Source organism: Numida meleagris, chromosome 23, assembly GCF_002078875.1.
Source record: "Numida meleagris isolate 19003 breed g44 Domestic line chromosome 23, NumMel1.0, whole genome shotgun sequence".
NCBI classification, from domain to species: Eukaryota; Metazoa; Chordata; class Aves; order Galliformes; family Numididae; genus Numida; species Numida meleagris.
This window is the reverse complement of record NC_034431.1, coordinates 1,298,508-1,322,615: the sequence shown is the minus strand read 5'-3', so window position 1 is coordinate 1,322,615 and position 24,108 is coordinate 1,298,508. Positions and strand designations below refer to the sequence as shown.

The 24,108-nt window shown below is 47.9% G+C and overlaps 1 protein-coding gene across 9 annotated transcripts in view; it reads left to right on the top strand.

Moving 5' to 3' along the window:
* The window catches only part of ARHGAP32 (Rho GTPase activating protein 32), a 194,462-nt gene that overhangs the window by 88,320 nt on the left and 82,034 nt on the right, over positions 1 to 24,108 (top strand). The gene's annotated exons all lie outside the window — the stretch shown is intronic.

Sequence of the window (24,108 nt, the reverse complement as noted above, 5' to 3'; positions counted from 1 at the left end):
GACACAAAGTAGTGGGCTTAGGAGGGCAGCGGTGCAAAGAGCTCAGGTCTTATTCAGGGCTCTGGAGATGGGCTGCTGCCTCAAACAGGAGCAAGCCTCAGTCATCTGAAGCAAAGCTCTGCTCCTTCCTTTTTGACTTCTGTGTATTGCTGCACGTGCAGCTTACCATGCCCCTGCTCTCGTGCTCTCTTTGTTACCCCCTCTGGCACCAGCAGAACCCCAACTGGAATCAGGGCAGCGGGCTGGAGAGTAACTGGGGAGGGACAGCACAGGAGAAGTAGTGCTGGTTGTTCAGCCCTACGAGGCCCTGAGCTGTTTGCTCTGTGTCTGTATCATGAAGAACAGTGGGGGGCACAGTGCTAACGTGCAGTATCTGGAGGTGCTCAGCTGCCTCTGAAAAACCATCACAGCTACCTATGCAGAACCTAAGCCTTGCTCAGCTGAACACACACAGCTGTTAGTATACCTGAGGCCAGACGTGCTCAAACACAGTGCATCAGGCCCTGCACACAGCTCCGTGCCTCTTCTTCCCTCTTTGTAAGCAAGATTTCTGATAGATTCCTGCAGTGTAATAACTCTGTAATATGGATAAAAACGTCTTAAGAGCAGAGCTTTGCTCCTGAGAAACGAATAGGGCATTACAGCATCGCCTTTGTAGGAGAAAAGCAGAATTAATGGCAAAATAAATGGAAGCTATTAATACAACAGCGGTATTAGTTTACAGGCTTAAAAATAGGCTCGTATAGGACTCATACATTTTAATCAAGTGGCTTTCGTTGGTAGCTCCTTTGTGATAATGAATTAAGACTAGAGAATAGCAGTAGGCTGCGCTGACTTGTAACTGACAGCTTGGCACCTAATGCTGAGTTACCGAGTTGCATCTGAGGGGGTAGTGGGTGTAAACTCCTTTCAAAATCTATTTGCTGTTAAAAAATTTGCATAGTAGAAATGCAGTATTATCTGGCTGTGTCAGTAATTGTGTAACGCTATCTATTAACAGCCTGGCCAAACTTCAGATTGTTTTGTAACGTTTATGTCACTTGTAATATGGTCTCATGCTGCAAGTGGTATTAATATCTTGGCATTTCACCTCATGAGATCGTTTTACATTAACTTTCTGAGATGTGTGAGAACAGATTTGTTCTCATCCTAGCCCTGTGCTAACACGACGAGATACATTTCGGGATGCTTTTCTCTTCAGAGGCATTGTGGTACGCTGCTTCCAGCAGCCACGTTCTGACCTTATCTGTGTCTGGCCAGCAAGACACGTGCAGCATGGGGAGGAAATTGCTGGTGTACCAGGCAAAAGCTGTTCTCATCACAAAGGAGGCTGCTGTCAAAGCTGCGGTTAAAGGATGGGTTTGACAGTAGGCATCAGTGCCAGAAAGCCACTGGTATTTTCCTGAAATACATTACATTTATTGCTGCCTTTTTTTTTTTTTTTTTTCCCCCAAGCCTGCATCACTGATTTTTTGGTTCTGTGATGAACAGGCAGGTTCTGCACGATCCATTTATTTTAGCCTGATATTGGGTAAATATTTAAGTGCTTTGTTAGCAGGAGCAGCACTGCGGCTCAGCCCTCTGCGCTGCTCCCCCAGAGCAGATGTGGGCTCTGCTGCCTTCCCAAAGCGCTTGGCCAATGTCCTGCCTCTAGAGCATCAGTGTTCAATTCATTAATATACAAAGTAAACGTTGCAACTGCTGGTATTGCTATACAGGGCATCCTAGTGCTCAGCCCGGGGTAACTGCATCTTCCAGGCTTTGTGTTTTGCCTGTAAAGCTCTTCACGTTAACTCGTTCACATGCAATTGGAGTATCTCAGCTCAGCAGTTGTGCCATACAGTCTCACTGGCTCTTTGTGTGCTTTAGGGCTTGATAATACATACAAGCAGAGCTTGTTAACAAGACCTCTGTGTTTACTAAGTTGTACCTAGTAAGGTGATTCCCCACTGTGGAGCAATTCCCATAATGCAGATGTGATTTTTCTTATCATGGAGTGGTTTAACGAGACAGGCTAACAGCTGAACAGCCCCAGCTCCTTCAGCCTTTGCTTGCGGGAGGGGTGCTCCAGCCCTCTGAGCATCTCCATGGCCTCCTCTGGCCCCACTGCCACAGCCCCACGTCCCTCGACCCAGAGTGCAGCCCTTGGCCTTCTTGAACCTCGTTAGGTTCCCATGGGCACACGCTGCTCTGGGCATGGAGCCACCCGCCTCAGCTCTCTGGGTGCTGCCAGTTCCGTGTCCACCCAATGTCCACCCTCCAGATCCATCTCTGTGCCATTAATGTAATCAGGCATTCCATGAATATCTTTACTTCCCGACAGAAATAAAGACTTGGAAAAAATTCAGAAATTATCTTCACTTGAGGAAGCTTTAGTAATGGAATCTGGGGAGATGATGCCCTCTGTACTTTCCGGGTGATGTTATTTGCTCCCTGAAGAGCGCATTGCTAAGGGAGAGAAAATGCTGCCCTGCACATTCCTGTTGCTTCAGCTATCTTGCCTTCAGCACAGGTTTACCCCGCAGACAGCACCATCTCTGTCTCGCTGCGGCTGTGTTTATGTAGAGCCTTCTAAAAATAAAACCCTGCCAGCACAGGGCTGGATTACGGTGCCTGGAAGATCCTCTCCTCCTTATCTGTTAAGCCCTGGCATTGCAAGTGGTAGGAGCGCGTTATCAGCGATAAAGGAAACATTTGAACCAGAATCACTTCCGCCGCGAGGCGTCAGCTGCCAGGAATGCTGCCGCAGCTGGGCGGGATGGTTTGCAGCCTGTGTGAGGCTGCAGCCCTCAGCCCCGGCAGCGCGCTGCTTTGCTGTGGTCTCCCTGTGGTTTGTGTCTGCGTTTGCCTTTTCCCACGGTGCCTTAAGAGTGAGAGGTGTTGCAACGAGCAGTTTAATTCTGCTTGTGCCGTTTATCAGCACAGCCTGTTGGAGGGGGGCTGTCATCTTTTGGTGGTTTGTCTTTTTTGCTTTTATTTAATAATTCTCCAGCGAGGGACGGTGTACTTGTGAAGGTCTCTCTGTTAACTATACACTACCTTTTTTCTTTTCCTGTGATGACTTGCAAAGAAAACATAAAAAACAGGACAGCCTGCCCAGCTGCCCTCCCCTGGAGCCGCCTGTTGTAGTTTAAGGTATTTCAGCACGAAGCAATCCATGCACGGGTCAGCGAGAACAACAGGGATGTGGGAGTGCCCCCCAACCTGTGCCTGGCAGCCGGGCACTGCAGCCCTCGTCTTCCATCCGCGCTGCTAAACGAAGCCTGCTCGCTGCCTTCGGGGTGGGAGGGATTGTTCATTCCCTCAGCTCTTCTGTGGGCACGATAATTTTCAGCGTCTTGGCAGCCGTGAGCAGCTGCAGGCTGTAATGTCTTCATTTATTCCACTCATTTGCAGAGGAAAAAAAATATTTATTTTAGAGAACGCAACGTTAAACAGCAATTCCCCTGCTCATCTCGTTCCTATTTAAAAGATGGAGATGCGTCGTAAAAATCACAAAGCCTGCCCTGAATTTTGCTGCGTAGTGCTGCTATGAAAGGTAATTTTGCTGGATTTCGCGTCGTATTCACAAATATGTGAGTGGTTATGACACGTATGCTCGTACCGTGTACCACGTGGTGCTCTGGCTTAGCCTGTCACCCATCTGTGGGTGCTGTTGATCTCCCCTGGGCAATCTGTTTGCCTAGATATTTGCTCCTGTCTATTTGCCTGATCTATTTGCTCCACAGGAGCAGGGCCTCCCATCCCTCTGGTCCATGTGGTTTCTCTCCTGTCACCTTCTAAGTGGCAGGGGGAGATGTTGCAAGGGCTCTGCTTAAGGGCACGGGTATATAAAACCAACCGTGTTCATAATGGACGTGGAAACTGCTTCTGTGAACTTCATAATTCCAGCCACAGCTCCCCGAATATTGGCACGGTCTCCAGCCAAGATCAACACGGTTCTAAAATGTGGAGTCTGTAGGCAAAGGTTCTTGATGCCAGAAAAGTCAGGAAAATATTCAAGGAAGTTCACCTCGGTTTTTGGATTCTTCTGCTTCCCGGTCCCGCACCCGACTTGCCGCTAACTCCTCAGGAAATCCTCCCCTGGAACAAGGTGCACCTGCGAAATTCAGCTTGTTTGGTTTTCTTCCAGCAAAACGGGGAGAAACCCAGCGTGGATTTTGACATGGAAGGATGGCTCGGTGTGATTTCTCCCCACTCTGCCTTACTCCTGCTGTTGGCATGGGTACCACTTGCCGTATGGTCATCGCTTGCCTTGTTAGTGACCCATCCTTGCTGGGTGGGATTCACGTACATCGCCTACACAAATGCAAATGAGATTCTCCCGTTCATTCATTTGGACAGGCGGTTTGTGGGCTGTTTTATTTTCTTTTCTTTTGCCCTTTGGCTATTTCTGCAGGTTTACTTAGCACAGTTTGGCTCTCCCCTGCATTTAACTCTGAAGAGATAGCAAACTTGTCTGCGAGTTTTCAGCCTTTGTTGGTGCATAGCGGCTGCTTGATGACATGAGTAAATCTTAGAAGTGACTGTAATGAGCCCAGCTGTTAACGTTGGCATTGACCTCCCGCTGTTTGCCACCGTCATAAATCGTCCTTAGCAGCATGTCACAGGAAGGTGTAAAAATTGCTTTAATTAGTAACTGGAACGGAGTTGTGTTGGAAAATTTTTCTTCCCTGAGGTTTAATGACCTGAAAAACGCAGAAAGATGTATTATATGTATAATTAAAATATATTAAAATTTAAAAAGAACCCGTGTGCTCCAGAAGAGTAATTTCAGCAGTGTTTCAGAGGTCGAGGCAGGATTAGAACCGTCTGTTTTTACGCACAGTACTGTGAACAGGAGCAATGTTAAGATGCAGCTTCATATTGGACTCGCAGGTCTGCAGGAATACAGGGGCTGTGTGATTTGATACGCAGCAGCCTTTGTGTTGTGTGGTCCCTGAGATTGGTGGAAGCAGGGCTGTGATTTTGTCCTCTGGTGGAGGTTTGTCATGCCATGGATGTATTAGCTGTTAAACCAAACATCGTTTCGAACCTTTAGGCTTGGTGCTTTCTGTACCTGCTTACAAAAAGGGTAGCTTGTTTAGTTTGTGCCTCTGTGCCGGAGTGCTGAGCTTTGATGACAGAGTTGGCAGCAAGCTGGGCTACAAATTATGAAACCATTCATTCATTAGCTTAGCTCTCCAGTGGCATGTGTCTACCTTTGTCCTGTAGTTACAAACGCCTTCATTCATTTCCTGGTTGAGACATACAGGCAGGTAGGACATAACCCGACCTGCTGAATGCCTGCACCCAGCTGGAGGTCTGTTGCTGGTTAAGGTGTGTTCGTGTGAGCAGAGCAGACGTGCTCTGTCTGTGCTCCAGATGTGCTCTGGATGCAGCAGAGAGCATTTGCTGCTGCTGATGGCGTGGTCTGGCTTCCAGCTAGTTCTCATCTTGGGAACCGAAGAGTGCTTTCCCATCTGCTTCACTCCCATAGAACCTCACTCACTCCAGGATGCGTGGTGCGGTGAAGTCAAGATCAGGGAAGAGTTGTCCCTCGGTACTCAAGAAAAAAGCTTGTCACTGCCCTGCTGCTTGGATGGTCTGTCCTGCAAAGAAGAAAATCTAGGGGAAAACACTTGAGCTAACGGTACTTACAGGCTACATGTGACAGTGTTTGCTTTCAGAGCAGCAGCATTTTGAAGCAGCGTGTGCAGCTGCGTGTGCACCAGAGAGGATGCTTCTAGGTCTGTAAGCTGAGACTCAAGTTTTCGTGTTTGTTTTACTTGCGACACAGACAGATTCGTGCAGAAGATTTCCTGTGAACCCAAACTTTCCCAGGGGTCTGGCTTCAGACAGACTTTTCATTTTAAAAGGGTAAGCACACACACAGGCACACATTCTCACCCACGCATACTATTATGATGTCTAGGAGGCATTTAAACATGTTTGTAGATGCTGATGGTTCTGTTTTTCTATCCCTTGCCTGGTGTGTCTGCAGCAGCGAAGGTTCTGTTCCCTCCTGGGCACCCATTCTGAAAAGCTCTCTGGTCTCCATTGAGGATTCCAACGATATTAATTACTCATTTCCTCTGACTGCTCGTTTCGGGCTATTGTGACAGCCAAACCTGCACATCCATTGTCACTCTTCTCCTGGTGAAGCAGAATGAAGTTGAGTGCTACCATTAGACATCCCGTTTTGAAGCAGCTCAGCAGTGCGCTCATCATTTGGGTTCTTTTGTGGGTGGCTGGGTCGGTTTATTGCGTTCTTGTTGGTTTGTTTGTTTGTTGCTTTTGGACTTTTGTATTAAATCTAGGAAGGAAGAGGCACGTGATGCTCACACCGCTTCTCTAAGGCTCACTCTATTGAAGTGTAGCTTGTTACAATCTCTATTTAAAGTACCACGACAAACTTTGATTCCAGTAACCATTTTTTCTTCTCTCCGTCCGTCTACTGTATGAATTAAAGAACCATTAGTGAAAGCTGGACAGCTTGCTGTGGGATGTATTTTCAAGGTGCGAGACTTCTTACTGCCACCTGACATTTCTTCTTTTCAAATATTTTGTTTCCCAGAAGGAGCTTTTATGGGGAGCTTGCTTAGGTCCGCATGCATCTGCTCAGAGTCCCATCGGGTGCTCTCCTGGATGGCTGGGGATTAATTTGTGAGTTGCAGTCAGAGCTAACACCTCTGCAGAGCGAGCTTTTGGCATGGCTGCACTCAGAATTATGTCAGTAATAATTCAGAGGAAATAGTGTTGCTTAATAGATACCAGCAAACCCAGTATTATAGCGACTTGGAAATAAAAATATATCGTGCCGTGTACTTTATGTCTGTTCAGGATCCGTGAACCTGCCTTAAAATTAGTTCTGTTCTACTGGAAGAATGATGAAGCTTATAAGTATGGTGATGAAACAAATTGCCTTCTAGAAAATCTCGCTTCTTGTGTAGGTGATCTGATCTGGTCTCGCCAATCTATGTTTAGATACTAACGAAAGTTTTCATGAGTTACCTTGAAATCCAGTGCAGCTGTGTAATTGCTTTTTATGGTGCTTGAATATTTATTGCAAATATGACATCTCAAAACATTCCGTCTTTAAAGTGATTTTGGACCAGGTTCCCGTTCTCCAGCTCGAAGTAGTTCAGAAAACGAAAACAACTTGTGTTACTTGGAGTCCAGGATTTTACTTTTAAAAGCTGCTAAATTATTTAAGAACTCTGTCCGTACCGAGTCCTGCAGTAATTGTAGGGGTAGCTGGCCTGGGACGAGCAGGGGAGCTGCTGGGAGCTGGAGCCTTGTGTTGAAAAGGATTCACATGGAAGGAAGGGAAGCGTGGTGCCAGGGCAAGGTGCTGCCTGCTGGGCTGAGGGAAACTCACAGTTATTTAGTGTAAGACTTGAGAAGCATCAGATTGAGAGTCTCCTTCCATGCACCATCTTCTCTCATGGCTCAAGGTTTGTTTCAATGCCTTAATGTTTGTTTTCCAGCTCAGTGAAACTTAGATAGGGTTTGGAAACTCTTCTTGAAGAAGTGAGCTCTCAGCCTGGTGCATGCGTTTTGAATTATTAATACATTTTAGCAGTAACACCAGAGCTGTGATGTGCACTCTGGATACACCCCAGACAAGCTCTGCTGCTTTTTATTTCCCTGGTACGTGGTCTCTGCATTTCTTCAAACTCTGGTAAGCCTCCCTTTATCCATCGCTTTCTGGCTGCTTTAAACCAAGCAGAGCTTAAAATAAGCAGAAGATCTTCTTAGAGCTGGAAATTTGGGGAATTTAGAGCTGGGAAGTTTGTCTACTTGACTTCTTCTTCCTTAGAGAAAGGGAAGGTTGCATAAGTAAGTTAAATAGCAACCTCTTAATGGTAAACCTTACATTAAAAGCAGGTCTCATATTGCTCCATTCTTTTTTAAGAAGATAAAGCTACATCCCTTCCTTACCTTGCAGTGCTTTGTCCTCCGTTGCCTGCTGTGCTGCTGGGAGCTCTCCATGAGAAGTGAGATATTTTTAAGATTAATTACCCATAATTACTCTTCAGGCCCAGAGGGACCAAAAAATGATAGTAGCTTGTAATTGCAGCTGATTTTTGAAGCCTTCTAATTAGGAATTTACCTAATTACATCCCAAACTTTGCCACCTTTGGCTGTCAAAAGTCAGGTCAGGCAGTGCTGGGGCTGAGCAGTACTTGAGCCGTACATTTCTTGTTTCGATTCTGATCTTCTTCTAGCTTATCTAGTGCTGCAGAGCCTTTGTGCAGTGGGCACGATGGCCAAGGGCTTCGGAAGAGTCTCGTGCCCTGGTGTGACCAGTGTGGGGCACGGAGCTGTGCTGCCATTGCAAGGAAGACACCAGCACGACCATCCCAGCATTGCTTCCTTTTTGGGTCTTACACAAAATCAAGTTTTTTCTCTGCCTTTCAAAGTCTTGCCCAAAAACAAGTTGTGCATTAAAGGCGTTTGTGCTCATGAGATTTATTCTCATGTGCATTACCCTGCAATGAAACCCATGCTGCTTTGAGGCTCTTCCCAGCTGCTGGGCGTTCCATGGTCAGCGATCAGTCCGCACGGCGTAACGAGAGGTGCACTTTCTGAGGTCACTCTGCACTCTTACTTAATAAATGTTCTGCTTCGTTTCCTCCATTGCTGGGCTGTTTTTCAGGGTCAGCTTATGCAGTGTTTTTGGGTGATGTTCTTCGGATCCGCTTTGCTTTGGGTGCAGCGTAAGATGCAGATGAAACAATTCCCACAAGCACTGACGTTTGAATTGCGTTAAAATAGGTGTTCCTTTTCTTGCTTTCTCTCTGCCCTTTCCCCCGAGTTTGTTGTATATTAATCTTCTGAATCCATCTGTCATCTCTTTGGTTGCTTAGGAATAGCTGAGAAGTGAAGTTCTGAACTGTCTATAACAGGAATTTCAGTGGTGCTGACAGAGATTGCTAAACTTCTTTATTCTTTAATTGAAAGAAAGCCTCCAGTGAGGTCATCTTCTCTGTCACTTTGTGTGGGGTGCTTTGATTTCTGACCAAACCCAAATGAACTGTTTTGTTTTCAAGAGTCAAGTCTTGCTTTCCTCTCTCAGCTTGGTTTAACTTCTCCTGCCTACCTAATGTCATAAAGATGGACAATTTGGGTCATTCATCAGCTCTCCCTCCAAGCAGTCCAGAAAATGATGTTTCAATTTTCTGTTATGATTTCAAGCAAACCAAGGAGAGAGGGAAAGTTTCCATTTTTACCAAAGAATTATCCACGCGTGTTGTAACTCTTGTGTACCAAATGGATTATTTTTTTATTTTCCCTTTCAAAATCACTTTGGGTGTGGATGAAGTACTGCACTTTCTGCTTAGATTAAGTGTCTATTTGTCTTGCAAATTGCTATGATCAAACTAAGGCTTAAACAACCACTGCAAAACAAACTGCATTTTCAGCCCCCTAGCTCCGTGCTGAGTTAACATTAAGATGCATTCAGCGGTCAGTTTGGTCAGACTCTCACCTTTATGTAAAGCCGGGTGATGTAGGCATAGTAAATGCCAAATGCTCTGCATTTCACGCAGCCTGGTTGGTAAAGATGAGTGGTTGTTGATCTTTCCCACTTCTGGGGTCATGGGAGGAAATAAAGTAAGCTTCCCCAAGGCTTTTATCGCTTCCTCCTGCCAACGAAGGGGAGGTTATTTTCCTTCATTTGCTGCTCTTCTTGTCGGCGAGAGGAGTTGGGATTCGGCCAGATAATAAATAACGCTTTTCCTGGGGAAGGAGTTCTCAGATGTGGTTGTGGTAACACTGATTTCCCCCCTCGCTGCTTTTCTGTCTCGAGCCTGGTCCTGCAGGTTCTGGCTCGGATCGACGTGGTTTGCGTGCATGTGATGTGCAAAGCTTGCTGGCTTTTGCCTGCGGTCTGCTTCTGAAGCTCTTAGTGCAGCTCTGACAGTGGCTTGTTACCCACTGAACCCTGCCACGTTTATTCATCTTTTTGCATGAGGCTTTTAATGACCAGGCCTGCAGTGGAAGAATGTGCTTGTACAAATTGGGCTGATTTATCCACTGATTGCTGCCGCTGTAAAAATGTGAAGTAAGGGATGTTACTCAGCACAGCTCAGCTCTTGATTTGGTCTGTGTGCTAAAAACAGCGTGAGTGCCTCTGTTTGGGTGGCTTGGAGGTGAGAAATCACAGAATAAACCTATCTGCACTCCGAGCAAGGGAAGGGAATCCTTAGGAGCTGTGATGGTGAGCTAGGATTGATGGCAAGACGAAGCAAACTGGGATCCTGATGGCACAGTGCTCTCCCTGCCATCACAGACGTGGTTTGGGGGCTGTTCTTCATCGTTCTTTCTCCTCCCCTGGAACTCCTGAGGACACTTCAGGTGTATGTGGCCTTCTTTGCAGTGCCTTTGGTTCTTGTCAATGTGGGGAAAACATTAATATTGATTTAGAGAGGGAGGAAACAGAAGAGGCGAGTGAGGAAGAGCCTAACAGCCTGCAGCGACAGGGCTGTATCAATTTTCAGTTCTCTCAGAGGAATAACGTGCTTGTTTCCAGCAAGTGGAATAGCAGACTCTGAGTAAAACTGTCAGTGACCTCCCACAGAACTGAATGGATTCTGGAGCTCGGAGCAGGAGGGGCAGTCGTAACTAACTCTGTGATTTTATTGCGCTTTCCTTGAAAGTCAGCAGTTTTATGAAACGCCATGTGCAGGAAGAGAGGACGTATGCGCATCTTATGTAGCTGTAATAAATAAATACACTTTAAAAAAAAAATTTTACTATAAATGAAGGCATTTCTCAAGCTGAAATAATAACATACGATAGGTTCCAGTTGGTTTCTACACTTAACACGTGTTGGCAGCGTGTAAAGTGAGCCTGTTGAAGAATGAGGGCTGCAAACTGCAGAGCAGCCCGGGTCCTGGCCCACGCAGTGGCTGCTCGGGGCAGCTGTGGGAGCACATCTGGGTGCTGGGGGAGCATCGTGGTGGCAGCAGCCAGAGCAAGGGGCCTGTGCTCTGCAGGGGCAGGCAGGGGAAGAAAGAGCGTTTTGTTCTGGGGTAAAGCCACTTTTCTCCTAAACAAATAAATAAATAGGCAGCTCCTTTAATTCAAGAGGCTCTTTGTTTCTCCCGGAGCCGGTCCCTCTGGCAGAGCCGTCCCCATTGTCCCGGCACTGTAAATATTCCCCCAGTTGTCCCAGCTTTCCACTTGTGGCTGAATGGGGAAGATAATTTTGCTTGTGTTTTCCAAATCATCGCCTGAGCTCCGCTATACTTTGCAGTGCAATGCCATCTAGTGTGCACAGGGCTGTTGGCTTCTCTGGCTCTGCAAGTTCAGGACAGCCATTGTCCTTGGCTGCAGTGAGCTTGGAGTGCCATGAGCAGCCAGTTGTCCAGAATCTCATTTTCACAGTGTTTTGGTGGTTTTGGAGCAAGGCGAGGGCTGTGGGTGGGGAAGGACAGGAGAAGCAGTGATAATTTGCTCATCCTGAGGATGTGTTTTTTCTTGGCATGAGCTGATTTTAGGGTTTAGAACATGTCCAAGGTTTTATATCCAGTTTGCTCTTAGCACTGCGCTGTCATGACTTGTGAAATGTGGGTATGAATCCATGCTTGAGCTCACATCCCACACCCTACCAGCCTGGGAGCCATTGGGACCCGACCTGGCTGTTCTTTGGACCTGCTGTTGAATAGATGTGGTGCAGGGGAAGAAACATGCCTTCATCACTTGTGCTCTCTGACAAGTGTTTAACAAGAGGGGTCTGCTTGCAGGCGCTCCCTTTCCAGCACCGGTTTTGGTATCGCTGTGTCATGCCCAAATGTTTAATTGTAGATACTGCCAGGAGGGGATCCGTGCCTCCCCAGGTGCTGACAAACCTCAGCGCAGTACAGGCTGCCAGGGAGGATTAATTTCTGAGTAATCTCGTTTTGGTTTCAATTAATTGTGAAATCAGACTTTAATAGGGTGTGAAATGGAAATAGAGAGGTAACAGCAGATGCCTTCATTTGCATGTGTTAATCAACACAGACCCAAACAACAACAAGAGAAACTGGAGCCCTTCACAGTGTTGGGAATACTTCACGTTTCACCATGAACTTCCAGCAGTGTGCTTTTTGGTGCAGAGGTGGGAGGTCAGGAGCATTTTTTAGAGCTGTACCAAAGATGGCAGCATCCTATCAGAGCCCTGAAGTACTGCACTTCCAAAATACCCAATGCGGCGATGGGAACCCGTCATTACATTGAGTTGGTTTTGCTTTGAACAGTAACGTGGAAAATATTTACTTTTCCCTTTTTGAGCACAGCCTGTGGTGTAACGAATATCGCACCAGAGCGGGCATCTGCACTCAGCGTATCACAGTGCCTGTTTCCAAACGTCTGCTGTTATTATAGTCACCAGGGGGAATTAAGTAGTGACTAAAGGTGGTTTCCTTTGGAGACAGACTGGGTTTTGCTTTTTGGCTGCTGGTTCTTAACTGGTTGGCCTCCCAGTTTTAAGGGAACCCGTGTTGGAAGCAAGGGGCTGGGTTTACAGCCAGGAAGATTTGGGGTTAACTGTGTCATTCAGCATGGTGGGGCTGTGGGGAGAGCAAATGCAGTAAGAGACGTCTCTGGCAAAACACACGATGTCACTTCTTACCAGTTCTCTCTATTGCTCATCAATGATTTGGGCTCCTGGGAAACGTGTGGCTTTTGGTGGCATTGTTTGGGGATGGGTTTTGTTGGAATGAGGAGGGTGGTTTCTCCAGGGAAGAGCTGAGGCACGTTCAAAGAAGTTTTCCTTATTCCTCTGAGAACACCGCAGTGTAGGATGAAGATGATGGAATGTGAGGACTGGTGACTGCTACACTCACAAAAAAAACAGAGCTAGCCCTTTCTGGTGCCAGGCAGAGAGGTTCTCCCTGTGACGGCAGTGGGAATGCTTTGCTGGCTGCAGGTGTGCAGGGAGAGGGGAAGTGTGGCTTTCTCAGAAGCCCCAATTTCTTCTGGCAAGAACACGTATTAACCTTTCTCTGAGAACTGAGTGTTGTCTGTAAGGATGCGAGCAAGGGTTTCGTTTAATAAAGTCAGCTTAGAGAATGGTCAGTCTTGTAGCTGCATAAGATCTGCTATGTCAGTTGAGGGAAAAAGAACGTTTTGGTTGCTTACTGGTGTTTCTTTTCCTGCTAGGAGGAACGTGGCTGTCTGGTAGTGAACAAGTGGTATGACTGCTTTGAAAAGGGGAACAAAATTTATAATCAGGTTTGTCTTACGCTAGGGAGGTCCTTTTCAGCTCCATGTTCCTATGAACAGGAGATGTGACTAATTAGCGAAACACAAGCAATCAGTGACATGCAAGCTGTTCCCACATTCCTCTCCTGCTCTTTGCAGAGCATTTCAGGATCTGATTTGCCTTAGACTCTCCTCACTCTCACTTTCTGAAGTCTCTGTGCTGGTGGCAGACCAGCCTGCGCGTCACTGGGGCACCACATCTGTGTCAGGCATCGCTTTCTGGTTTATCAGAGAGGAGTGGATGAGGAGGGAGCTGGGAGTCCCTGTTCAGATGGGCGAAGGGGCAGCAGGGGAGAGCAGCAGCTGGAAGGCTGAGTGCTGATTGCCCAGCTTTGCACAAAGTGAGGCTGCTAGCGAGGCAGCACCAACTGTAGTTGGTTAGTGAGTTAGTGGGGCTGTAGCATTTAAAGGCGCCAACTTCCTTCGTTACCTACTGTGTGTTTTCTTGGTGCACCACAGGTTGTGTATTTAGGTGTATGAGAAGCAATCTTGTCAGTTCTGCAGCTTGAAAACACAGCAGCACCTTCTGATCAGCTTCCCAGGGAAGCGGTCACATTCCCACATAGGGTATGGGCAAGAGGGCATGTAAAATGAGTTACAAGTTATTGCAACTGCAGGCAGCACACAAGGCAAACTGGGAGAGCTGCACCCAGGGAGCAGAACAGGGGCTGGGGCTGGAGTGAGAGAGTTCAGCCACCTTCCTGCATGGGCTTTGCTTGTTGGAGACATAATACGAAAAGCGTGCAGGAAGAGAGATTGTTTATGATCTGTATTCTGCAGCATTACTCTTAAAACACGAACTTCTGGGAAATTCCTGCGGCGTGGTGTTAATGGAACAAGCCACTGCGTTAACACCGCTGGATGCCTATGTGACAATTTGCTGTCATTTCTGTGCCAGCCCACCCCTGCGGCTGCCTGCATTCTCAGCACAGCAGCTGATGTGCTCAGGTGAGCTCCCGCTGGCTCCTGGAAGCTGAGGCCGCTCGCAGTGACCTGCCCGCTTCCCTGGGCCGGGCTGCAGAGGTCAGCGAGGAGCTGGCCAGGTCTCTGGGCAGACCTTGAGATAACGGCGTGAAGTTGTGCTGAGAAACTGTCAGATGTTAAGGTTTCTGTTTTAATCAGGGAGCTCAAAAGTACGGGTGTGCAAAGAGGGAGCTAGCAGTGCTCCTTCCTGCGGTGGTGAAGGCAATGGTCAGTGCCTCCCTGTGCACAGGAGCGGCTGCACCTCCGTGTCCTGTGCTGGCAGGAGCGCTGGGAGGTGCAGTGCTGCTCAGTGTGGTGCTGGTGCCTCGGATGCTGACATGACCACACACTGAACAGGGAACCCCAAATTTTGGGCTGAGGGGAAGGACTGCTCTCCTTGTTAGCGCTGCATGATAAAATCCCGTTGGTGTTGGTCGCAGTGCGGACCCCTCGGACAAGTGAAAGCTTTTAGCTGTTAGCTGAGTAGGGAAGGTTGTGACAGCAAACTTTTCATCGTTAGAATACTTGTTTCCTTTAGAGAATACCTGCAGCAAACAGAGCCCCGTTGTACCGAGGCTCCGGGGCACGCATCCTGCATGGATTTGTGGCTTGCACAGCACCGGGGACTTGAGAGGAATTTCATGGAGCTTTAGCTCCGAGCGGTTTGATACCGGTGGAAAGGAAGGAGGGATGAGGAATCGCCTTGCCTTAAACCGTGCCGCGTTGCAGGCATGTGATGGCAGTTTGCTGTCATTTTTTTTTTTTTTTTTTTTTTTCCCTTCTGAGCCGTAGCAGCAGACTTCTGTGCTGCGCCTGAACACAATCCCTGCATGCATTCCCTCCCTCTCTGTTTCTCTTGGCTCTCGTTAAACTCCACGGCTTGTCTTGTGGGACCTTTCCAATGAGACAGCGAGCGGGAGAGAAAGGAACACCACTGACTTCTCTGCAGTGCAAATTGAGCATGAAATGGGCAGTGTGGAAACGGCGAACGGGGCTATGGAGGCAGATCTTCAATGCTATTCATAGGCACGTTCATCTGAAGAAGCAGCGGGACCAGGAAGAGAGGAGAGCGAGGGAGCCAACCTGGGGAGTTTAATTGGATTTTGCTAGCCTGGAGCTCTCGCCGCACGGAGCCGATGCCTGGAAGGTTTTTTCAATTAGCTGCTGGGAAACTGAGGAGAGACCTGGAACTGTTAGGCCTTGGCTAGGGAAAGAAATATCCATGGAAAGAATAGATCATTGTAGCAGGGGTAAGTAGTACACAGCCTTTCAGTGATCTCTGTGCTTGATATAAGATCCTTTTTGTTTGCTGGCACCGTGTGATAACAATTCTAAAACAAAACAGCTGAAAGAAAGCCTTAAGGATGGCACCAAATGTTAATGTGGCAATAAAGGACAAATTGAATGAATTTAACAGGCGGTGATTTCTTTGCAGAATTAGCAGATGTAGTTTGCAGGGGCCGCGTATTGCATTCTTTGCAGACTGTCTTACGTTGGAGATTTTAAAGATGAGGATCGTGCCAGCTGTGGCCCCGCTTGCAGGGATTAACCCGTGGCCTCTTGGAGGTTCTGTGCTGAGCAAGTCAGTCTGAGAGGAGCATTGATGAGGGAGGAGGAAACAGCTGGGAACGGCGCTGGGGGACGGCCCAGCACTGGGCTCCTATCTCCACAGAACTGAATAACTGCTCTGATCTGTTTATTCTGACTTTGGTGACTCTTACACGAGTTAGAGAAATGAGGGGCGAGTGGATGAAGGTCCGTGCTGCATTTGGTGGTGCTGGATGTGCTGCCAACTGCTGCTAACAGTGCCCGGAATGCTTCCTTTGTGATTTAAAAATGAAAATACTTCATAATGTGTTTCCTTCCCATTGAGCCTTCATACTGCCTCTTGAAAAAACGTCTTTGAATTATAGAGCAGTATTTATTGCTTAACTTTATTGTATACTCGCCCTGAACTTGTAGCTGCTCAAAGAATCCTATCAGCATCTGTATGTGCTTGTGTCTGACCCTGGGATGGAGCTGTGTGGAGCACAGATGTGGATGAATCTGTAATCAGGTGCAGGGACACGTCATGCCCATCTTACACGTCATGCTGACAGGAACCACAGAAGAATTTACAGTGGGAAGGTAACTTTTTATAGGGTGGTGTGGGTTTTTTTTGTTTGTTTTCATTCATATCCATAGAACCACAGAACCATTAACTGGCCAGAATCAGGATTTGCCACCTGGGCTTTCCACGTGCCCACCTCGAGCATTCCCACCACATGCAGCTTGGTGCTGTCCCAAGCTCTGCATAGGCAGTGGAAATCAGAATGCAGCATGCATAAGGCCCCTGCAAAATAATGGTGACAGTTATCCTGGCACCCTTCTTGGGAAATCTGAAGTCTCTGCAAGCACTTAAGATGTGTTGGAGCCCCTCCCGTTGTGCTGACTCAGCTCTCCCTGTCTTTTGTGCAGGAGAGCTGGACTTAAAGCCCCTCCTGCTTCCTGCCTATCTGCTCCCTGCTTTGCACGTGGCCCAGCGAGCCCTTTATTCCTCGCACCCAGATTTGCATTATCTGGGTAAGGGCATCTCTTCATGTACGTTTATTTTCTGCTTGTGGTGTCAGGCTGAGCGACACCTCTCCTTTGAGCTTGTGGTTGGCCTGACACACAATGGCTGGTGGTAAAGTTATCTGTGTTGCTATAACACGAGCTTCGTAGTTGCCATAAGTCAAAGAAGCTGAAAATTGCTGTGTTTAATGGCTGCATTTGGCGGAGCAAGGAGGCTGATTTGGACATGCTGCTTTCAAAATACTCTGTGGTTTGCATGGCACTGCCTCCTGCATGCAGAATTCAGTAACTGTGAGATTTAAATGAATTATTTGGAATCCGTTTAGTTGACTCGTGCAGGTTTCTTTCTCCTGCTGATTCCTTCCAGCACGCTTCTGTGCGTAGCCATGGCTTTCACTTCTTTCCTTCCTTCTTCCTTTACTGTGTTTCACACTCTGCAAGCTGTGCATTGCCAGGGAACAGCTCCATGTGCTCTGGAGTTCTATGGGACCAACTCCCTGCAAACGTAATGCAGCTTCAAACTTCAGAAGTTTGGAGAGGTGAGAGATGGGCAGCACGCTGCCTGGTGCAGGACAGGATGTGCTCTGCAAGGAGCTTCCCTTGAAGACCTCAGATCTGTGCTAAAACTCCTTTACATCAAAACCAACCCAACCCTCTCTGCTTGTAGTACCCAGAGGTGTCTGTGCCAGGAGCTGCTGCAGTGTTTGCAATGACATTTTGCCAGCAGTGTGACATTAGTGGGATCCTACGCCCTTGGTCATTTAAAGCATCCTTGTAAATGCTTTTATTAAGGGAAATGTTTCATTTATGTGATACGTTGTTTTACAGAAAATGAGTTTGAAAGAGGTGACTTGTGGACCTCAAGACCGTTTTCATTTCCTCCTGGCCACAGTGCCCTGCTTGCTTGTTCCCCTTGCCCTGTGCCCCCGGTATCTGTGCAGTGAACCACGTGGAGCTGCAGGGCGTGCATTTCCCTGGCAGTGTTGGCCAGGGGTGCTGGGGCAGGTGTCAGTGCTCAGCACGGGCATCGTGCTGCTCTGCCTGTCAAAGCAGCATGCTCTGTGCTCTCCGAGCAACAAAACAAGCATTTAATCAACAGCATGCCATAATAGAGGCTCTGTCTTTACTGGAACCAGATGCATTTGTCCCTCTGAGGCTGGGTTTACCCTGTGAGCTGTTCTTGCCATAGCTATTTTGATTTCCATCATAGATACGTTAGCTTTTCCCCTTGCGTTCAATCCCACAGTCTGTCTCTTGGCGAGCAGAAGGGGCTGATGGAGTCAGCAGCACATTCCATTAATTTACCCTCTGGTGCTTAAGAGTACACCGTGTTTATCCCAGGGCTGCTGTAACCAGGAGCCTGGTTGGCACGGCACTGAGCTGCACCTAACGGGCTCTCCAGGGGATGGCTTTGCAGAAGGAGCAGGAGTGCCTGCACCACTCCGTACTCTCTGATACGTCCTGGCAGGGATGCACCAGCTGTGGCCACAGCTATTGGATGCAGGACTTGGCTTGTGGCTGCCATGTGGAACTCAGTACCCTGCTGTATGCCTGGCAAAGCACAACCACCCCGCACCCACGGCAGGCGCTGGCCTTAGTGTCATGTTTCATGCTGTCTTTGGAAACCTCAGGCACTGGAAGTAGCTTCCCCACAAGAAAAGGAGGAGAAAATGAGGTCATCATGGAAGCAAAAAAGCACACATCTACTTAGGAAAGAAATTTGTGAAGCAATCTGGTGGTAGTTCTGTATTTTTCCCATCTCTTCCACAATTTTCATACGGACCTCTATCAAATTTTAGCATCTCTGTGTTGCTGGGAAGAATGGTAACACCAACGAGAAAGTCCAGGAGGTAGCAGCGCTCCCCAGGGTCCGTGCTGGGTCTGGTCTTGTTTGACATCTTCATCAGTGACCTGGTCAAAGGGATGGGGTGCAGCCTCAGCAAGTTTGCTGGTGTTCTGAAGCTGGGAGGAGTGGCCTGGTGCACCCGGAGGCTGCGTGGAGCGGGCTGCTGGTTAGTTTGTTTTTAAAAACATCAGATATTTTAATTTCATGAAAACATTCTGTTTTCAGACCCTCAGAAGTTGTTTCTGCCTAATGGAGTCCCTAACGGTTGCCTCTAAGAAGTTTTTATGAATATTTTATAGATTGTGAAGATTGACCTTCTTACACATTTGGAGGGAATAAACGGGGAGAGACCACATGAGAAAACACTTGCAACTTGATACAGGAAAATCTGGGCAAAGTAATTCTGATACAACTCTGTGGGACTGTGTCTCAACAAGCTTAGGCATCAAATTTATTTGGCTTAAGAATTAAAACAACAAACTCTGTCAGCGTAGAATTAAGCTGCCTGCATTGGCGGCTGAACCTTGGATCAGGGACTTAAAGTGAACTCTTTGGAAGTCGTGCATTTCTAACTGCTGTAGGAGTCAAAATCTGTCAAGGTTAGGCTTGAATTCTTCTTCACAGAAGTACAAACTGGGTCCTGCTGTGCTTTGTGTCTGAGAGCAGCAATTACAACAGCAGGCATGGATGAGACCACCTCCCCAGAACTGTGTGCAGGGCTGGGATGGGGACTGCCTTCCATCCCTCTTGTTGTGTGCAGCAGAAATGTGGCTCAGGACAAGTTTTTTTTTCCCTGTTTTCATGCTTACTTTCTATTACTGGCATAGTGCATTAGTGTTTCTTAACCTGCGATGCTCAGGGTTGAATATCTTGCACCGGTCCTATGGTGAACTTAAAAACATGGGGACTGAAGCTGCTGTGTTTGCAGAGGAGCCTGTCCTGTCATGTACATGACATCCCCTGCAGTGTGCACTGCTGCAGCTTTGCAAATCCTTTCTGACAAGGCGTGCTTCTGGACGTGCATATACTCAAGCACCTAGTGAGCCACGTGCAGTAACCCAAGGTGGTTACATCACCAAGAAAACAAATTCTTCGTTCTCAGCTGGAGCAACCTAATGGAAATCAACACCCGCCAGCCTGATGCTGATAACTTCAGTCAGTGCTAAAAGCAGTTGCTGAGTTTCTGAAGCTGGCTGCTGCTGGCACGCAGGCACCGTGCTTTCTGTCTGCCATCTATTGGGGGTGTTCTCTGCTCTGCCTGAGCAAGTGCAGCTTCATGCTCTAAAGACACACCACGAGCAAAAATCTGCGAGCAGCGGCGTGCAAACAGCCTGGGTGACCTTTCTCCAGCGTTATGTCCTGGACTCAGCCTCTGAGGGGCCAAATCCAGAGCTGATTAGTTCTCAGGAGGTGCTGCTCTTTGCCCCCTCTCAGGGATGCCAGTCGCTCGCCACCTGCGTGGCTGTTCGGGTGGATGGCAGGAGCTCTGTTTGCATGGGTCCCTTCAGCCTCTGCTTTTACAGTTCTCCTCCCCAGTAGTTTTGATTTGCAGAGGAGCTGAAGGAGTGCCACAGCTGCTCCAGCCTCTCAGATGGACAGAACCGTGCCGCGTGCAGGCATTGCCTCATTGGGAGCTTATATCAAAAACAAAATAACGAAATAACCCCAAAAGAGACCTGCTCTGGTGCACATAAGGCACATATGGAGCTATTCTGACCTCTGGAATGTTTAAAGCAGCTGGGGGTGAGCACCTGCCTAGAAGAACTGGCAGGGTTTGTTGGTCTGCACGGTGACGCCCAGCTGAAGGGATGCTGGCTGCTGAATAATCATCCTGCCGTAGGAAGGAAGCATTTCTCATGTAATTTGCAAACTTAAAATAGTTCTCTACGTTACTATGGGCAAAATACGCTTCCTGTAACCTTTCAAATTGACTTCGTGCTTGTACTTATTAAAGTTCGGCCCCTTCTGAGCACACCTGCTGGCTGATGGGAACTTGTCTCTGCAAGGAGGAGTATTTAAGCCAGCATTTAATTTCACCCCTGTCTCTTGTGTCCTCCTTATGCATTCCAGTGATGTTTTCTCTTGTACTCCACGCAGCCCAAGTGGAAGGAACACGCTGCCTTCCTGGGACCAGTTTGCCTTTATACTGCAGAGGAGCATCCAAGTTGAATTCCACACACACACACCAAGCTGCGTTGCTCTTTGCGCCTCAGTGCCAACATGAGCAAACCTCGGGGGCCAGCCTTAATCTCTGCGATGCCTGCGCCCTATTGTATCGTGCAAGCTTTACAAAACTGACATGGAAATTCATGGCTTGTCTGCAGCTGGCACGCAGTGCTCCACGCACACGAGGCGTGCAGCGAGCGACGCTGTCACAGCGGAGCAGTCATCTGGGGCCATGGCAGGAGATGCCTTTGTCTTCTTGTTGAGCTCCGTTTGATTTCTGCTGCTCTCAGGTGCCACTTTGGAGATTTCAAAGGGCTGGTTTCAAAGAGCAGTAAACAAGCGGAGGTTCAGATGTAGAAATATTCTTTAAACGTTACTCTCTTGTCTTTCCTTTCATCCTTACTTCTCTATTTGTGCTTGGATGTGGAAGCTGCTCTGTTGGAAGTTCTGCTGCTGCTCTGAAGACGCAGCTCCGTGTGAAAGGGAGAAAGCAGGAGATGGGGAATTGTGTGGGAGTAAAATGAGTACATTTAGCAAGGTAAATTCTGGAGAGGGGGAAGCAGGCCGGGTGAACGCATTTTTACTGTCAGAGAAGTTAGTTGGGAAATGATTCACTGTGCAAAAAGATGTGCCAATGTAAAATTTCAAATACAGTAAAATCGTAACTTCAGGTATATGAAAACAGAGGTTTTGAAGGGTCCCTCTTACAAGAGAACCCAAAGCAAGGATCCAGCAAAAGAAGTGTTTGATCAGCAGGGTGGGGTGAGGGGCAGTGCAGGCGTTGTGTGCTCGGAGGCTGGAGCTGAGCAGCTGCTAAAGGTTTTTCTTCTGCACCTCTAAGTTTGATGAGCTTGAAGCTATTTAACTTCCTCAGGGCTTGCCCCAAGGATATTTGGGCCCTACAGCTCTTTTTTATTTTTTTTAATAATAAAACAGGGAAATATTTCACAGGAAAATGAGCATCGCATTTCTTGCTTTTGACCATCAGACATACCTTACACCCAACGCATGCATTCCGAAGCGATGCAGGAAGGTGGCATTTGTCCTGTGTTTTTTTCCCTCATCTGATTTGCTGTATTGCACAAACATCGTAAATTAATGAGAGGGCAGACACCAAGGAGACATTTCAGGTGGTGGTTTAGAAAGAAAAGGAAGGCACTGCTGCTATTGTCAGAAGAAATGCTTGGATGGAACGCTGGTTTGGAAACGTGATGAGCTTTTGCTATGGCTGAGTTTGAGCAGCAGAAGTTTCGGCTGCGTGTGTCTGGCTGCTTTTGCCAAGGAATTAACCTTAAATTCCATCTTGGAAAAACGTAACAAGATGACCAGGTTTCCTTGGAACAATGACACGTCTTCTGCCAGGAAAAGCATCAGCCTTTCCACTGACTTAAGGCTCCTGGCAAATAACAGCTCCTCAGCGTTCTGCCATCTCGCCGTTCCTACAGATGTGTGCCGTGTTTCAGATGAACCCTGTGGAGGTTTTGCACACCCGTGAGCTGGCTCAGGGCCGTGTCCCAGCTCAGCCCCAGTGCCTGGCAGCTCGGTGACCTCCTCCCTCCCGCTGTGCTGTGCCCGCTGCTGCTCGGCACAGTTGGCAGCTCCAGCACCCGGCGAGGCTGCGCTCACTAACCAGCCTGATCCCTCTGAGCAAACTGGATTGTAATACTATGAAGCCTTGCTGTTTTTCTGAGTCTGGAGAGAGCAGTTGTGTTCATTTTATGTCCGTGGTTATTTTGGTTGGCCATGAAAGGCATTTTTCGCATGATGAGAACATGCATTTGCATTATGTTAGGCACAGGTAGGTGCAGTTTGCCCATTGCTGCACTGCAGGTTTTGTGGCAGCAATGGATGCGCTGCACTTTGTGCACATAGACCCAAGGAAACGAGCAGCAGCACTGCACGCTCAGGGATGTGTCAGCAGAGGCACCTGCTCGGGTCAGGGTCCCACATGCCATGCAGACAGGTTCGTGGTGGGGCTGACACCGTGCAGCTCCAGACAAACAAATGAGCCTGCAAGGCGCCTGCTGCTTTGCTCCAAGCTCAGACCTGCCAGAGTTTGATGGGAGGATTATTCTTGGAGGGAGAGCAGAAGGAGCTTCCAAAGCCACTTCGGAGAGGACAGCAGAGAGCATTTGTTTTGTTCCTGCTAACCCCCGTCCTGCACACGCGCGGAGCTGTGAAGCTACCGTGCTTTTGAGTAAGACTTGTGCATGTGCCATGTTGTAACTAGCTTTCCATTCTGTGTTGTTGTTTATCTCTACAAGAGGAATGGCCAGTAAATCAGTAAATCACCCTCTGCAGGGGACTCCTGTAATCACTGCCTTAGCTGCTAGCTTACTGGAGATGAGCTGCTTTTTCTTTGACAGTGGGGAGACCACAGCAACCAGCAGCATTTCTAAGCTAGCCCTGCCTGTAAATGTTATCAGTAAAGTCTTGGCTAGCAAGCTCTGCTCTTTCCTGGCAAAACTGTGTACCAACAAGGTATGTAACTTAATTTTGTCTTCCAAGTTACTAGTTTGTTGCTGTTGGAGTGGATGGGTTCTGTGAGATTGTGCTTGCTTCTAGGGCTGGGTTCCTGTTCTTGGAAATCTCTGCTGCTGTTTGTTATGGTTACTCATTGCTGGGCAGTTGGTGGTGGTTGCATTAGGTATCACTGCAGCTCTTATTGGTCAGCGGCACGCCGTGATGTAATGTCATATAATGCAGGAGGAGGAAGAATTCCACACCTGCTCCAGGATGTGGTATGTCAGTTCTTTGGCAGTATGTGCAGAGCGGAGACTCACAGGCTTGTCTTCAGCCATGTAAATCCGAGCAGGCCCAATGCACTTGTACTTTGTAGGGTGGTTTGTTTGGAAGACATACTGAGCTCTTTAACTTTGGAGCAGCGTTAATGCGTCTCTATTAACAGAGCAAAACAAAAATTAGACCACACGTGTTCAGGGAGTGTAAGTGAATCTTGAGGGGATTTTACTGCGAGAGCAGCTACGTTACAGGGTAGAACCAACAGCTCTCCCTGTGCACATGGTTCTCTGTCTCTGTTGGTAAACAGGGGACAATTGCTCAGTTTGCAGGATCCCCATAGCACAGAAGGGACGTTCAGAGCACAGCTGCCCAGCTGATGGGGCCTCTCAGGGAGTTGCTCCCTGCACTGCTTTAGCACACATAGACCAGGAGTTTGTCTAAGTGAGGACGCCGAGGAGCCCTGAAATGAAAGCGAGCTACGTGGGTGTGAAGGCAATGAATATAAATCAGCAGCTTAATCCTCAGGTAGCTCTGCTCTTTCAAATGAAAAGTGATCTCAGTTTGGTGTAACTCAGCCCTCCTACACGCAGGGACCTCACGCCTACAGA